This window comes from Triturus cristatus, chromosome 1_1, assembly GCF_964204655.1.
Source record: "Triturus cristatus chromosome 1_1, aTriCri1.1, whole genome shotgun sequence".
Lineage (NCBI taxonomy): Eukaryota > Metazoa > Chordata > Amphibia > Caudata > Salamandridae > Triturus > Triturus cristatus.
In genome coordinates this window covers 63759320-63776560 of record NC_140579.1, presented here as the reverse complement: position 1 = coordinate 63776560, position 17241 = coordinate 63759320, and the positions used below count along the sequence as shown (strand labels likewise).

The 17241-nt window shown below is 46.5% G+C and overlaps 1 protein-coding gene across 1 annotated transcript in view; it reads left to right on the top strand.

The window, feature by feature from the left end:
* LOC146869414 (N-fatty-acyl-amino acid synthase/hydrolase PM20D1-like) overlaps positions 1-17241 on the top strand; it is a 166201-nt gene that overhangs the window by 98751 nt on the left and 50209 nt on the right. The gene's annotated exons all lie outside the window — the stretch shown is intronic.

Genomic DNA, 17241 nt, shown 5'->3' with positions numbered 1-17241 from the left:
AGTAGCCTTCCACAGATCATAACCTTTGATTGACAAATCATCCATAAAGGATTTGGAATATAACAATTTAGTGTGTGTCAGCCTAATTTTCGAGGCAGACTCAGCCGCCACTTTAAAATAAAATGAGGCAGGATTTGAAACACTAAAATCAGAAAAATATGTGAATTTGTTCACCAATGTGGGGGAGCTGCCTAGCATTGGCGTTGGACAATGTTCCCATTGGGTAAAATGTACAAAATTTCGAAACTTATTGGCTTTATGCAGGAAATGATTGCCATAATGTTGATAGCAAAACTGCTCACCATAATTAGCAGTATCTAAATACAAATCCTCAGCATCAAATACGGCATAATATTTCAAATCAGAAAACAGTGCCTCTAAGGCCTGAACGTCCCAATCATCAGAACGGATGTTTTGTTTAACTAAATCACCCATAGAAACACGAAATACATTTGGTACATTGATAACCTCAGTGGGTCCATGAATTTGAAATTTAACAGCATCCCACGTAATCCCATCTAACACTGGCCAGGCAGTAATATTCACAAAAGTCTGGTCCCTCTTCATGATGTGTGATGAGGAGTGGGGGGCCAAAGTTCCATCAATTAGTCTAATTGTAGATCTTTCTTTAAGGTAGTGTCCATTCACAAGACGAAAAAATACCACTACAAATCCAATGGACATGAACAGAAAAATACATATGAGCATCAGCCAGAAGTAAGTCCAAGGGGGAATTAAAAAATGTTGTTTTAACCAAACAGCAAAAATAGAAACCTTTGACGGGGCATTGGAAGTCATTGAGATAATGTCAAAGGAGAAACAGGACTGGGTAACTGCGGTTGATTGTAAAACAGGCAATGTTACATCTGCAGGATAAGCATACTAAGTATCTTCAGGTGGACCACCAGCCGGTGGTAGTATCAAAGGATCAGTAACCGTATGCATCTCAATGGCAATATCAGACATGGTGGTAGATGCCGGAACCAAAACAGAATTTCTCAGCATCGCAGGGCAAGAAACTCGCTGTAGTTTGACATTGTCAATGGAGAAGTACCTGTTATCCTTGCGACCAGGAAGTGGAGGTAAAATGACTGTTCTTGTATCCTGCACGCCAAGCACTGGAACCGGGGCTCGATAAGAGGGCCGAACTCCTTCTTGTTCTCCACCTTCTCACGGACCAGGTCACCAACTCGAGGTAGCCAGCCGACTACCGGAATTTGAAGCACAGCATCAGATGTGGAGGGCATATGTTCCTTTGCGAGACTGTCTCTGGCTTCTTGTAGAGTCTGCAATACAGCACAGTGATCATCTACGTCAAAGGGTGCTGCAGGCGCCGCCATGTCTAGACCGTCAAGGTCCGGGACAAACATTTTTATGCCAAAGAGCATCATGTATGGGGTCCGCCCACACACAGACCTTCTAGGGAGATTATTAAGTGCACCTTGGACGTCATACAAATGGGCTAAAAAGTTCCGGCCAGTGCATAAAACCCTAGCTGTCAAGGATTGCTTTAAGTTACGGTTTATTCGCTCCACCACACTATTACCCTCAGGTCGGTAGGGAGACGAAAATTTGACTTGGACCCCCACATTTTTCATGGCTTCTTATTTATTTATTTATTGAATTTAAAATATTTATAAAGCGCGACTGTCACCTGGCAGGTATCCTGGCGCTGGTAGCTACTCTTGTGGTTTATTGACGGGGGTGAACTGGAACTGGCCGGTTTTTTTTATAGGGACAGGGGAAAGAGCCATGTTTTGATACGTTTCCTGAATGGGAGGAGGTGAGGGATATGGCGAATGTCGACAGGTAGACTGTTCCATAGCTTGGCTGCAGCTACTCGGAACGATCTTCCTCCCATCCTGGCCTTCTTACATCTGGGCACTCTCGCGAGGCAGGCAGTAGTGGACCTGAGTGTTCTGGTGGGAGTATACCAGGAGAACAGACGTTGAAGAGGTCTGGGTCCTATTCCATGTAGTGCCTTGAAGACCAGGCAAAGGGCCTTGAAGGCAATGCGTTGCCTCAAAGGCAGCCAATGCAACTCGGCCAGTGCGGCAGTGGCCGAGGATCTCCTGGTCCATCCCAGAGCCAGTTTGGCTGCTGCCGACTGGACTCGTTGGAGTCTGTCCAGTAGTGTCGCAGGGGATTCAAGCAGCAGGGCGTTGCAGTAGTCAAGGCAACTAAGAATAGTACACCTGACTACTAGACTCTGGCGGAGGATGGAAGTAGAGGCAAGACTTTGCGCAGTGAGCGCATAAGGCCAGAGCAAGTTGCGACTGTTCTTGAAACCTGTGTTTCCATGCTTAATTGATGGTTGAGCATGACGCCCAGGTTGCGAACGGTGGTAGCTGGTAGGGGGTTGTTGGAGTTTTCCGGGGGCCAGAACTCAGCGGGCAGAGGGCGAGGTATGCGACTCGCAGGGCAGTACATCACCTCGGTTTTCGAGGAGTTGAACTGAAGTGAGTTCCGGTGCACCCAGCATGCCGTGTCTCGTAGGCAGTCATGGAAGGCTTGCAAGGGGATGGAGTCTTCGCCTTCCCACGAGAGAAGGAGCTGTGTATCGTCCGCATAGTTTACTGTGGTCATGTTGTGTGACTTAATTAACGTGACCAGAGGTTTTAAGTAAACATTAAAAAGAATCGGACTGATAGAGGAACCCTGGGGGACACCGTGAGGGACCGGGGAGAAGACCGATTGAAAGGGGGGAGGGAAACAGCCTGTTTTCTGTCGCTGAGGTAGGAGTGAAACCAGATCAGGGCCGTGCCGTCGATCCCTGCCGCTCTCAACCGCTGGAGCAGGATCCTATGATTGACCGTATCGAATGCGGCAGACAAGTCAAGTAAAATGAGGGCCACGGCTTGGCCCCTGTCTGCGCGCATTCGAAGCTCCTCCATGGCCGTGAGCACCGCGGTTTCAGTGCCATGGGCTGGGCGAAACCCAAATTGGAATTCGTCCAAAAAATGGTGCTGCTCGAGGTGGGTTGAGAGGCATTTACTGACCCAGCGTTCGAGCACCTTCGCCGGGAAAGGCAGGAGTGATATGGGGCGGAAGTTGGACAGACAATCTGGGTTTAGCGTGGGTTTCTTTAGCAGCTGGGTTATAAGCGCTTGCTTCCAGGAGCGGGGAACGACGCCGCAGCTCAGGGATTGATTACAAATCAATCGGAGGGTGTGAAATAGTTGGAGCCCACAGGTTTTCCATATTTTCGGTGGCAGAGGGTCAAGGGGGAATCCGGAAGTGATGCCCTGTGCGACTATTTCAAATTCTGTTTGAGGAATAAGAGGGAAAGCCAGCAATTTATTCGTGGGAGGACAGGTTGGCCTCAGAGATTCAGGGTTAGTGAGGTTAATTTTGGAGAGGGTGGAGAGAGTGGAAGACGGGGGCGTTGCCAGGTTATTAATGATAGCTCAGTTTTTTACTGATAAAATTGAGACTATCACAAAGGGACTGAGAGGGGGGGATGGAGTTTTTGACGCAGTCAGGGTGTAAGATATTGTCCAGAATCTGAAATATACTTTTTGGACTGTTAGCCGCATTGGTAATGGTGGAGCAGTAGTAGTTCACTTTACTCTCTGCAATAGCGGACTTGTAGTCACGGAGTGCCTTCTTCCAGAGGGTTTTGTTGATGTTACTGTATCCGTGTCTCCACTTTCTCTCAGCTTGTTTGCAGGCTGATTTGAGGGTTTTCAAAGAGTCGTTGTACCAGGGAGCCGAGGCTCTACCTTTCGGTTTACAAAGTTTAAGAGGGGCAGCAGAGTCCGCAAGGGAGGTGATTCTCGACCTAAAGGATCTGTAGTTATCTTCCACAGAATTGGTAATGGTGAAACTGTCCTCCACCTCGAAGATTCTGGTGGAGGTGCTGAGTTTTTCAAACGCTTTCCAGTTTCGGTACAAGAATTGTGGGGGCGGGTGAGATTTGGCTTTGCTTGTTGTGGCATTATTGATGTAGAATTTGATGAGCGAGTGGTCTGTCCAACTCATAGGCAGGATGTCGCCTATTTGGGTTAGGCCTGGGCTCGAGAAGATAAGATCGAGTCGGTTGCCTGCGGAGTGAGTGGGGTCCTTTATCAGTTGTTGGAGGCCTACACTATCACAGGACAGCCGAAGGTTGTCTAGACCTGCGTCTAGGCTGCCGTTTGGCCAGAGGTTAAAGTCTCCTAGAAGTACTAGTTTACTGTGAGAGGTTGCCATGTTGGTGATGGTCGTGAGAAGGGCTTGCTGTTGCAAGAGAGAAAAGGCCCCAGGTGGACGGTAGCAGATGATTACCGTAAAGATATCTCCTTGATGGCGGTTTATAGACAGACCAAAGAGCTCGATTCCAGGTGTCGGGTCTATGTCTAGGCTGTTCGTTTGCCACGAGGCTTTGAGGATGACGCCAACTCCGCCACCGCGGCCCTTGGGTCTAGGAAGATGAAGAATGTTAAAGTTTAGCGGACAGGCGGCTGCTAGGTCGGTCTCACAGTTTGCATGTGTCCAAGTCTCGGTTAAAAAGAGTACATCTAGATGGTGTGACTCGATAAGAAGATTAATTTCGGTGGCATGTTTTGGTAAGGATCTTACGTTCAAGAGGCCTCCTACAGTTAGGTCCTTGTGTGTGAAGTCAGTTAATGGAAAGGCAGTCTCTTCAAAGGAGAGCTTACCTTCATGCGCATACCCTCGAAGGTCGAGCAAAGCATCCCGAGTGGAGCCGGGGGATGATGGGCTGTGCCGGACAGGGTGTGTGGCGCTAGGCGCGTCCTCGTCGCAGACAAGCTTGCCTTAAGCGCGCCTTCGGCGCGCAATCGGCGTGCCCGCTGCGCTCGTCCGCTGTGCTTCCGACATTGACACATAGTTTATAGTGGTCACGGGTAGCGTAGGAGGGGGCGTGGCCAACAAGAAGTGGGCGTGGCTGTCGTCTCCCTTCGGCGGTCAATGGCGCCAAGAAACGAGTGGTTTCTGAGTCCCAGCAGCTAATAATCAGCTGTTGTGGGATCAGGGATTGTGCAAGTCAGGCAAGTATTTTAAAAACAAATACAGTACACAAGCAGGTTTAAAAACGAGTACAGAACACCTCCCGGCTTTTCGCCTCAGGAGTAGCAGCAATGGAGCAGCGTTCGAGTGCAGCGCGCTCTATTTATGTCTGCGGAGGGGGCGTGGCCAACAAGAAGTGGGCGTGGCTGTCGTCTCCCTTCGGCGGTCAATGGCGCCAAGAAACGAGTGGTTTCTGAGTCCCAGCAGCTAATAATCAGCTGTTGTGGGATCAGGGATTGTGCAAGTCAGGCAAGTATTTTAAAAATAAATACAGTACACAAGCAGGTTTAAAAACGAGTACAGAACACCTCCCGGCTTTTCGCCTCAGGAGTAGCAGCAATGGAGCAGCGTTCGAGTGCAGCGCGCTCTATTTATGTCTGCGGAGGGGGCGTGGCCAACAAGAAGTGGGCGTGGCTGTCGTCTCCCTTCGGCGGTCAATGGCGCCAAGAAACGAGTGGTTTCTGAGTCCCAGCAGCTAATAAACAGCTGTTGTGGGATCAGGGATTGTGCAAGTCAGGCAAGTATTTTAAAAACAAATACAGTACACAAGCAGGTTTAAAAACGAGTACAGAACACCTCCCGGCTTTTCGCCTCAGGAGTAGCAGCAATGGAGCAGCGTTCGAGTGCAGCGCGCTCTATTTATGTCTGCGGAGGGGGCGTGGCCAACAAGAAGTGGGCGTGGCTGTCGTCTCCCTTCGGCGGTCAATGGCGCCAAGAAACGAGTGGTTTCTGAGTCCCAGCAGCTAATAATCAGCTGTTGTGGGATCAGGGATTGTGCAAGTCAGGCAAGTATTTTAAAAACAAATACAGTACACAAGCTGGTTTAAAAACGAGTACAGAACACCACCCGGCTTTTCGCCTCAGGAGTAGCAGCAATGGAGCCTTTGTACGCCTTAGAGGCGAACGCAGGGCCCTGATCATAATGAAAGGTACCACATGCAAAACTTCCCACAAAGACACGCAAATCTCTGATGACGTTACGGGAATCAGCACTCCTTTGTGGCCATACCCACAGAAAACGTGTGCCCGAATCCACTGCAACTAAGATATACTTGTACGCAGTATCAGAGGAGAAAGGACCGCAGTGATCCAAATAAAACACCCCAAGTGGTTTATTGGATATGTACAACTGAGTTTGCGGTGGACGCGCAGCAGTTGAAGGTTTAATCTGCTGGCAAATGTCACAATCGAGAACATAAGTGCGAGCCTGTTTATATAACCCGCGCCACCTGTAACGTTGTTGTTACAGAGAAACAGTAGCTGCAACGCCAGCGTGGGCAGAGGCCATACCCTCGTGAGCTGCTGTTATCAAGGATGGTCTGCAGTCCGCGTTGGGAATCAATCTGTCACCAACATCGTTAATTCTCACTAATGGGACGTTATCAGGACTTAAGTGATAATGGTAACGAGAAGGGAAACCTCTCGGGTAATTACTTCCCTTCTCTGTAGCAGCAATAGCTGCCAAGATGTCATCATCGATCTTTACTTTGGATCTTGTAACTGCTGCTACTAGATATGTCGCCACTGCTGTTTTCGCTATTTCGTCAGCTAAGCTGTTGCCTACAGTGTGGACACCAACTCGCTGGTGCCCAAGAGTGTGAATTACATTCACGAGAGGCAGATGTTCTTTAAGTTCTGCCACTCGAACCCAAAGCATTTTATGCTTAATTGTGCTACCTTTGGAATCACGATACTCATTTTGAGACCAAAAGAATAGATTGTCGTTGAAGGATTGAACACATTAAAATGAGTCACTTACTATAAGAGTAGTGACCCGAGGATCAGCAAATTCCAGTGCAAGCACCAGAGCACGAAGCTCCGCCAACTGCGCGGTACAATCACCCAATGACTGCGTATGCACGACATCAGATTGGAATTCACCATTTACGAAAGTACCCGCCACAATTGCACAGGCTGCTGAATAGGCATGTTTCGATCCAGTCGCCGGTTGCGCCGAACCGTCAGTGTAAATGCCACAATGGTAATCTTCGAGCGGGCGCAAAGACAGAGGAGCAGGATGAATGAATTCATACTGTAAATACTCCTGAGTCTGTAATGAGGCATCAAAGATATAGGCGACATCGGGCGATGTCAAGGAAGTGGCCCATTGTATCCAACGTGGATGCAAAGCTTTAGAATTGGGTACACTTGCTTTCGCCACTGCCTCTAGGGCAGGATACGGTGTGACCACCAACATGCGTTTTCCTTGCGACAGCGCTCGTTCTTTAAGAATCGCCATCTGCACCGCAGTCAAAACTTTTTCGACAGAGGAAAAGCGCAGTTCAGCCGAAGTGTACAGGTGTGATTTGTATGCAATGGGGACGGTGTCGCCCTCATTGAACGTCAAGTACGTGAAACCCACTGCACCTGGCACGATTCTTATTACCAGGTTAGTGCGGTTATCACGTGTCAGTAAGTATTTTGAAGCAAGAAGATCAGCTTGCAAAGATTGCAAAATTGCTGAATGCTCTGGCAGCCAGCTCGTTTTGGAAAAAGTAGGTTGTGCATAATCGGGAATGTACATACGACCGAAATTCAGAAAGCCCAGCAAAGACTGTAATTTTTTCAGTGTTGTTGGAGCACGCAAGCATGCGCACTTCTCCAGAAAGTGAGGAGCCAATCCTCGACCCTCATTGTTGAGCTCGTAGCCCAAAAACAACACTGTATACTCTGCAATGTGAGACTTCGCAAAATTGAATTTGTAACCGAAGTCTGCAAACATAACAATAATGCGATCAACGCGACACAGATGCGGCCACAACTCATCGTCCGTGAGATACATATCATCAACATACGAGTACGCATCAGGGTCTATGCTCTCTAACAGAGAGACAACACGAGCGGCAAAGACGCCAGGGCTGTTTTTGTAGCCCATGGCTAATCTCTTAAACTGTTTTTGTTTGCCGCCTGAAGTAAACGCTGTCCACTGACTACTAATAGAGGACAGGTTATGGCTATAAAAGCCATTGGATATGTCAAGTGTGGTTTTAAACCTTTTACACACAATACTACCAACGAGGGCAGAACTGTGGGTATTCTGTACCGCGCACGTCCGGCAATGAGAGTTTAAATGCCGGTAATCCAAAACTAGGCGGTAAGACCCATCAGGTTTGTTACAGTGAATAAAGGATTATTCATTGGTGACACACATGTTTCAATAACACCTTGATATTCCAATTGTTCAAGGATGTCCGCGACGTGGGGTCTAGATTCACAACGCATGGGATATTGGGGCTGTGGCTGGGGCATAGATTGTAATGGAATCTCATGGCTGGGGGACAATTTATCCCAGCCTACTTGAGTACGATACAAAGCCGGAGCAAGCACCTGAGCCCACTCCTTGGCAAACTTTTTAGCGTGTTCCTTTGGCACTGTGTGCGCAAAGGAAGGGAGGATTACCTCCTCCCCTCTAGGAGCATCTGAAATGAAAGCCGGGGGCCGGTCTGCCTCCGCCAAAAGAATGTCATAGGAAGAGGTCAGATTATCCCCAAAAATCCCTTGAATAGTACGTTGTATGTCACCTTCAATTAAGAGGACTATATCATATAGTCTGTCAGGGGGAGCCACTCTAGTGTCAGCAGTTTCTACAGTAATGAACGTGTCAGTTGCTGTCGCCTCCAGATATGGACGTAGTGCTTGCCGCACTACTGTAACCTCCGCTGCGCTGTCGAGCAGTGTTAGCACCCATGTCAGGTTCCGAAGCTGTGTCCGCACTATCTGTGGCATATCTCGCTGTTAGAGCAGCAACCTTCTTCTTCTGAAACGGGGGACGTTGACGTGCAAACTCGTCTTGCTTGCCTTTACCGTCAGCCTGACTGGGTTGCTCACGTCCTTGTTGGGCACCCCGACCCTTGCCACATTCTCCGCCACCGGACTGCGAGGCCGATGTTTCCTGTGAAGAACGAGGAGAACGTTGTTCAGCGACCTGAAATCTATCAGGTGACTCAAAACTAGTGCGATCGCCCATATCGTATGTGTGTTCACTAGTCGGCTGCACGGGAGACGCAGGACGAGACCCCTGTTTCTGTTGCTGCCTTCCCTGTTTCTTTGTCCACCAATTCTGTTTTGGAAAAGTTGGACAATCGTCTTTAACAGATGAGCTCACCTTAGTTTGTTGGATTAAGTTAGGAATGACAATAGTTGGTTTAACCCCTAAACTACTGCGGCCAATAGTTCTATAAGCCTCCGCAATAATTTTAGGCAACTCTTTTGGCTTATCGAGCTCATCGACGCGGGCTAGGCCATTAGCCACTTGGAATTGTACCGCATCTCCCTTGAGATTACCAAGGACGAGAGAGGCAACTACGTCGAACACTCCGACAAGCCGCATTCCCAACTCTACAGCCGCCTCCGGACCGTGGTTATCTTGAACACGTTTAATGACGGAGGGAAGCACAGCCATAGACGGAGTGCCAAAGCACTTCGAATAGACCACGGCAAAAACCTTACCCCAGTTGTCACAATCGGACACTTCTGGGACTAAGTGTTTTGGCAAACTAATGGTGAGGATCCTGTGTTTCTGCACAGCGGTCGAGTGTGGAAAAACTGCCTCCAGTTGGTCAAATTTCTAGGCAAGCCAATAAGGTAAATCATCCTTATTCTAGGGGCGCTTGCCCATCACCGAATTAACTATGACGGGGCTAATAACCGCAGGATGACCAGCTGGTAGTCCCGCAACAGCAGGTGCCCCCACCTGCACGTTGCGTGAGACGTATTGCACCAAAGCCCTATATACTGAAATGAGGGTTGTATGGAGCGTACGCAACTCATCCACCGCAAGAGTCAAATAGCGGGGGTGAGGCGTAAATCCGGCCAGCACCGGCCATGTGGCCCCTGGAATTGACAAAGGGCTGAGTCTAGCCGGTGCAACCGCATGGGGAAGGGCACCATTAAACCAAATGCTATGCTGCCAGGCTGAAAGGGGAATCTCTAGCATCCTGTATGGCGTATAATTTACTGGGACCCTCGTGTGAGTAAACGAGTGAAACGTCTTATCATCGGCATTCACTGCTGGCAGCGTCACCCAAGAGTAAAACAACTCATAAGGGTAGGAGCCATCTGCACTCACCACAAAAATAACGTCCATCCCATCGTCCGGTACCCCATACTGTGTCAAATGACGTCGCAGAGGTGCATGGCTATGTGCTGCAATTTCGAACGCCATAAGGACACAGAGAAATACAACAATGGATTTTACAGCAGCACAAGGGTTCGTAAATATAAGAAACCTTTTTAATTAACAAGCTTGAAAGAACCTATTAGGCTAGCAATAGGTAGGTAAAATCCGTCACTCCTGTTATCCGGAAACAAGAGTGAGGGAGTCATGGACTAATAGAGGCACTACTAAGGCGTTTCAAATCAAAAGACCAAACGTTAGGTGCGCCATGTTGCAGGGATTCTGCTCATGCACAGAACTATGCGCAGGAAACCAGGACCTCAGTGAATTGTGGTGTCCCAAAAACTCACCTCAGAACCCCTATCCGACCTGCATCAGTGTCCCATTCATTATCCGTATTCTATCTGAGGTCCCAATGTATAGACAACCCAGAACAAGCGACTTAGAGTACTCTCAGGAATGGTGGGAATCAGAAATAACTGTTCGTAATTATTCTCATATCAGTCCACAACAAGAGTAATCAGAGACACGGTAAAGTTTAAAAGGTTTATTTTATAAACTACGTGTCCTAAGATGCAGTACTTTCGCTAACATAAGCAGACAAATGATTAAAATCAAAACCATCAGCATTGTTACAATACCATAGAAAACGAAAGGAGAAATCATAGTATAAATGACAGTGGAATACAGCCACCTTCCTTTCGCTAGTAAACTAGTATTATTATACTAATAGAAGGTCTCTAGGCTTGAATGGGGAACCCCATACCGTAAAGATCAGCTTAGTTGAATCATATCACAGGATCAGGTGTGCTCTGCTCCTGGGAAAGCTCTTCTTCAGAATGTATGTAAAGCATGCAGACTGCAATATTAAAAGCACTCGACTTTCAGGTATTTGCAGCTGTGTGCGTGTTATGGCTAAATAGTGGGCCGATCAACCTGAACTCAAAAACATGCATTGTCTGGCGACCCAGACTGTTTCTTTACACAATGTTCAGACCAAGGTCGCAGCGCACGTCTAGGGATGTGAACAACAGACAGTTCTCATGTGAAGAAAAAGGCGAGCAAGCAGTTTTCAAATAATAACATGTATCTGCAGTGTCGTGTGCAAAAGCAGCAAAAGTGGCAAGATGGCTTTCTAACATCTAACGCGCTTATGCCAACATAGCAATGTATGTATCTAAATCGCAGCCCTCACTACACTCTTTCAGTTGCACCAAGTGTGTCAATAATGAACCATGAATGAAGAGTGGCGACAGTAGCATGAGCAGTAACCAATGCTGACCCACTGAAGTGGGACTGCAAGAGCCAGTGTGAAAATGTATTAGTTGGGTACATGATCAGCCCAAGTGAGGAGAACAGGGTTTGGATTCAGATCAGAGAAATGTAAAAGTCGCCTCCTGCATTAATGTATGTGTGTGTCTGTTTAACATTGTGCTCCTTCCTGATAAACAATATCACTTCCTGGAAGCTATGCTTGGTGCTAAGGGCCCCCAAATGAGTGTGCTTGACTCCATCAAAAGGGTTTTATCTCTGGCACAATTGTGCCATTCAGGTCATAAATGTGCCAATGGCATAATATTCGTCATCCTTGATTATTTTGGACATTCATGATCTAGTCGTGGCATACTGGCAGGCATCATTGACACGAGTATGACTGGCCTACTTTTAGCCAGCTTTGACATGATGGGGGCCACCCCTAACATATTAATGGCCCTTACTGATATATAGTGGGCATCCTGGCTGTTATGGTGTTCAGCTTTGTCCCAATTGAGGCTCTGGTGCAATGGTAGGCATTATTGGAGCAATAGGGGCAAACTTGACGTATAATGAGCATCTATGGCCTAGGATTGTAATATCTGGCCATTCAAGGCAGAATCTGTCCATGAGAGGCATTTGTACATGTATGTGCTCAATGAAAATGACAAACTGATGTTTGGGGTCTGCGTATTTCCTAAAAATGAAAACGGATATTTGAAGGCAAAACTTGTTTTTTTTTTCAGAAAAGGCTTTTCCTCTGAAATATTCAGTTTGTTTGCCCCAAATTGAAAGTGATATTTGATAGAAAAATGTGTATTTTCATGAAAGGATGTGCTGACATAAACAAAACGTTCAATTCCAAAACACATTTAAAGTTGAAAGTAGAATAATAATCTAACCTGAATTGGTGAGACAAAAGGCTGTGGTTTCCTTTGTGCCAGAAGGCATGTGATGATTTAAATGTTACTTCATTAGTCACATGAAGGCATTTAATATTGATAACTGTTTCCTGGTATTTCTGCTGGTAACTATGCCTGGAATTCTTGTGGGTCACTACTGATAATCCTCCTTAGTGTGGTCATAGTGTCATGTTTACTTATGTTGTCACTATTTTACAGAGACAACATTTGCTAGTAGCCCAGGAGCACTTTCCTTGAGCAGAAGTAGCTTCTACTTACAGAAAAGATTGGGGACCCCTTATGTGACACATTTATATTTCCAATCCTATTAATTGCATTTCAGATGTTCATGGGCACAAAGTCAGAAATATGGCCGACCTAACTAGAAGAAGTGCAGGTTGCAAGTTGGTCACCATGCTCACTGCAAGCAAGCATTAAAAAACAAAACAATATGCAGTTCTATATAGCGCGAACTAGACCCAAAGGTATCAGAGCACTTTACATGAGCACCAGTTGTGTTACAGATGGACACATTCGTGGCTCTCTGGCTAGAGGCTAAGAACTCATGGTGCTCCTTCAGACCACACTGCTCACTGCCGCATACTCAGGGCACCCAGTGATAGAGGTAAGTTTAGACCTGCATGACTCCCTAGCTGGGTTTCTGGGCCCAGGGTGCTCCCCTCCAGCACTCCGCTCCGAGCTTTATAGGTGTCTGAGTAGGCTGTAAAGGCTCGGGATGCCAACTCCCAGCATCATGTTCCTGCTGGCTTGGTTTCTGGCGTGAGCCTCAGGGCCTGTGGTGCGTCCCCTGTCCCTCTGTGGTAATGCTGTTCCGAATGATGGAGTCTCTCTAGAACCAGATTTTGCAATGTAGTGCTTTTTGGACTTAAATGTTCCCTGCATGGTCTAAGTGGGTATACTCTTGCCCTGGGTAATCCGACTGCATGCAGATTTAGGATGCTGATGTTTTTCCTGTTCCAGCTAACATGGTAACTAGCACAGTTCAGGCGTGTGCATGATCATGCCAAGGTGCCAAACCTGAGGCCTTATTACATGTCTATTCCATCTGTGTAATGGAACATAGCACCATTGCTTTTGTTGTTTTTTGTGGAGAAAGCTTGTGTTTCAGTACTTCAGACACTTTTTGGTGTTTCATCGTTAACATAAACATGTCTGGCATATTTGTAGAGTGCATGGTCGCCCGAGTATCTCTCTTGACTCTTCTGACCGATAATGGATGTCGGCTGTTACCCAACTCAGTAGTTTTCATTTTATCCACCTGAGAAGGATGAAATGGTAAGTGCATCTGCCACGATTTGAACCTGTGGCCAGCCCCTGATACCCTCACAGGTGATTAGCCACTCTATACAAATCTGATGATTGATTGGTGTCAAACACAGATCCCTGGAGTGGGCTCTTTAACCCATTAAGCCACAGAAGCCAGCTATCATATTACCTATTTATTGCAACCCTCAGTTTCATTGTTTTATTATGTAACAAATAACTTGTGTTTTATGCGGCACTCCCAGGAGGAGTTGTTGCCATTTTCAGCTCTGTAAACAGCAAGTGTTCCATAGTGAAGTCAGTGATACCCGTCTTATCAATTGCAGAAAGAAGAAAGGGTGAGATATACCTTCTGGAATTCAGACACATACCGCGGGTTACACGCAGATCACAGTAGTAGCCCAGTACTGGTAATCACACATATGTGGTGATCATCTGCATTCATTTTGAAAGACAGATAGAATGTGATACCAGAATGCAACATTTCATGCCTTGTGTTATGAATCTTATGAATGGCAAAGCACTATTGTTCTAATTATGAATGGCCGCCTGGAGAGGCAATAATTATCGAACAAATCCGATACCCTGCGGATCAGAATTTAAAAGTGTATGAAATTGTATTATTTGGTGTAGGTGACTACCCACCTCAAGGAATAATCACAACCTTTTACACAACCTTTGACGGGGTGAAACCTTAAAATCACTATTTACCCTTCCCACAACCCCCTAGTAAATATCCACTATGGCACAGTGCAGATATGCCTAACGTACGACAATACGTAAAGTATTTATGCAATACCAAAACAGTGATAGTCAGAATGTAAAACCATAAAAATCCCAAACCGAATTATAAAAATAGAATACAAATTAATAAAATGACTCTAGCAAAGTGCCTCTTTTTGGCATGGTCACCCCCACTTTTGCCTGGTATTTGATATGATTTTAGCCGGATGTGTACTTGGTTCCTACTAACCAGGTCCCCCCTACCAGATCTCTTTCCCAAAACTGTACAATTGGTCCCCAAGTCCTCAGGAGGCTGAGTCCACTTTGGGTTCACCCCTCGTGAACTCCCTGACGTCGCATGCAGCCTCTGTTTGCAGGCCCCCTCCAACACGAGTGCTAATGGACTAAGAAACCCAACATTTCAAACACCTCTGCTCTTGCACTTGGAGACTAGGACCACCAGTGTCCCGACGTCTCCTAGCATCGCAAGACTTGAACCCTCCTCTGGGGTCAACCCGACTGGTCTTCCAGTCAAAACTTGCAGCCTCTTTTCATGAGGACCGATCCCCATTCGCTCATGTTGGGCACCCAACGCTGTATTGCACCACTGCACCCGGCCGCCCCAGTGTCGCTGGAGTTGACCTGCTGGTGCTGCCTTGGACCTTGCCCGATACTCACCTTAAGTCCCGGAGATTGGTCTTGTAAGTGGCTCTACTGTACCTGGATGCTGTACTTATTTTTCCTCCCATAGGATAACATTGCAGCTTCTGAAAAGTGTTGAATTTAAAATGCTTAATATTTAACTTGCAAAACGGACTTACCTGATCGTATTGATTCTGGTCCCTATACACATACAAAGATGCATGTTATTTTTATAAATTGGTGTGGATCTGCTTATTGAGTCGTGTGAATAGTTTGTTTATCGGTACAAACTGGAAAACAGGAGTTTGCTGAATTTTTGCATCCCTGAGATCAATCAGTATAAGTGCAGCCCTTACCCCCAAGAGCTTTCCAGTCATTGGGGCTTCTACTATGACACATGCAAGTAATTGTTATGCCCTAGTGACCTTCCACATGGTCTCAGGACAACCAGGAACTACTTCCACCCCTGTTTCTAAAGCAGGGCTCTCCTCACATGGCTGCTGTTCACTGTTACTGCATGTTGGTGTGTAGTGGCCAGAGGATTTGCAGCTGAATATGAATAGTTTCTCAGTTCAGGACATGTGCCACCTCCAGGGTGCTATTTTTGATTTTCTTTATTCATTTTTTATTGACCATGATAATATGCATTAACAAAAGCAGTGTATGCCATAAGAATCATGCCTGCTAGTATCATGTATCTAGCATACATGTAATGCGCCCAAAACGAGTTTGTCCTAGTTCCACTAACCAGTGAGAATGAAGAGAAACTAAAAGTTAACAAAACCAGTATCCTCTTCACTCCCCCCACACCCCAGCAAGCAGGCATTGTATGTAATCAAAAGGCGGGGTAAACCATTGGGCATCACTGACAACACTTAATATTTGTTTTATGAAGTAATCCACAGTATATGAAGCAGCCATCTTAAGGGGGTCGAATGTTAAATTTACCTTCAACGGGTAGCAAGATTGTTGTCCCATGTGTCCAACGGGGAGTCCTTATCATGTCTGCAGCGTAGGGCCATTAGTGTGGTCCGCTCCGCCCATGACCAATCTACTCGCAATGGGTCCTCTTGAGTTTCCAATGCGTTGCTATTGTTTTGCTGCTATCAAGGCCATGTCAAAAGGATGCTACGCTTCTTCTGAGAGCAGGACAACGTTTTGGATCTGAAAGCTCACACATCAGGATTGTGGAAACAAAAATCACCGTGCATGCGGGTACTTACTGAATTGATGTCCACCCATCGCTCCACTGGTTAGGTGTAGATCGTGGCGGTGTGACGAGCATGTCCATATCAGCTGCAGCCTATATTCAAAATGATTAGGGGCCAAAGCATGAACATCTACGTTGCGTATGTGCAGGCACCGAAGTTCATGCCTTGGTTTTTGGGGAAACCATGCTGCTTTTAGCACATACATTAATGCTGAACATCTATGAGTTGGTGTATTCACTCAGAAAATGAAGACGCTCGCACTGCTCCATGTTTACTAGTCTATGCAATATCAGAAAAATGTCAGAGCAATGTAAGCATAAACAGGTGTAAGAACCTATTCTGAGTCTGTGCAGTGAAGTAGGATGTGTGCATGATGCAGCCAGATGATCACTGAGTTCAACTCTCATTCCTACTGCCTCAGTGTCGAAATGAAGCTTGACATGTATGAGGACAAAGCAAGGCTCGCCACTTGGCAACGTCGCCTGTACAAAGCACGCGGACTACAATTCATGGAAACACATTGCACTGTGCTCATTAACTCTTTCCTGCTCAATAGAAAATGCCCTGGAACTAGACACACTGCACAGAACACAAAGTTAAAGTGCCTTGAGCACACAGTCCCAGCACTGCTTTCAAAGAAACAAAGCCCACCCACATGAGTGGTAAAAACCAGTGCTAAGAGGTCCTTGTGCTGGCTTTCAATTACACCTCAATCCACAGACACTACGCCAACAGTGTACAATAGATTTCATACCCTGTGTGAACTGCACTCGAGAGCGACTCTAAACATCCTGCAGTTCATGAAATTGCTTTATTACGTCAGCTGCTTCAAATAACAGCACAGTTTTTTGTCACCAAAGTCGTTATAGCTAACAGTAGTAATATCCTAGCAGTTTTCTACCCTATGACCAGGTACAGCAAAAATAGGCCTAGATCCATCAGAAATAATATATTTATTAGTCCCGCTTTTTCTTGGTATGTAGAGCCACAGAACAGGACATTGTGACACTAGCGTACAATAACCTAGTAGAGAGTACACCACAGTTTACATACATTTAATGTCAGAGTTGAAAATCTTTATAAAGTAGATCTTTCCTGT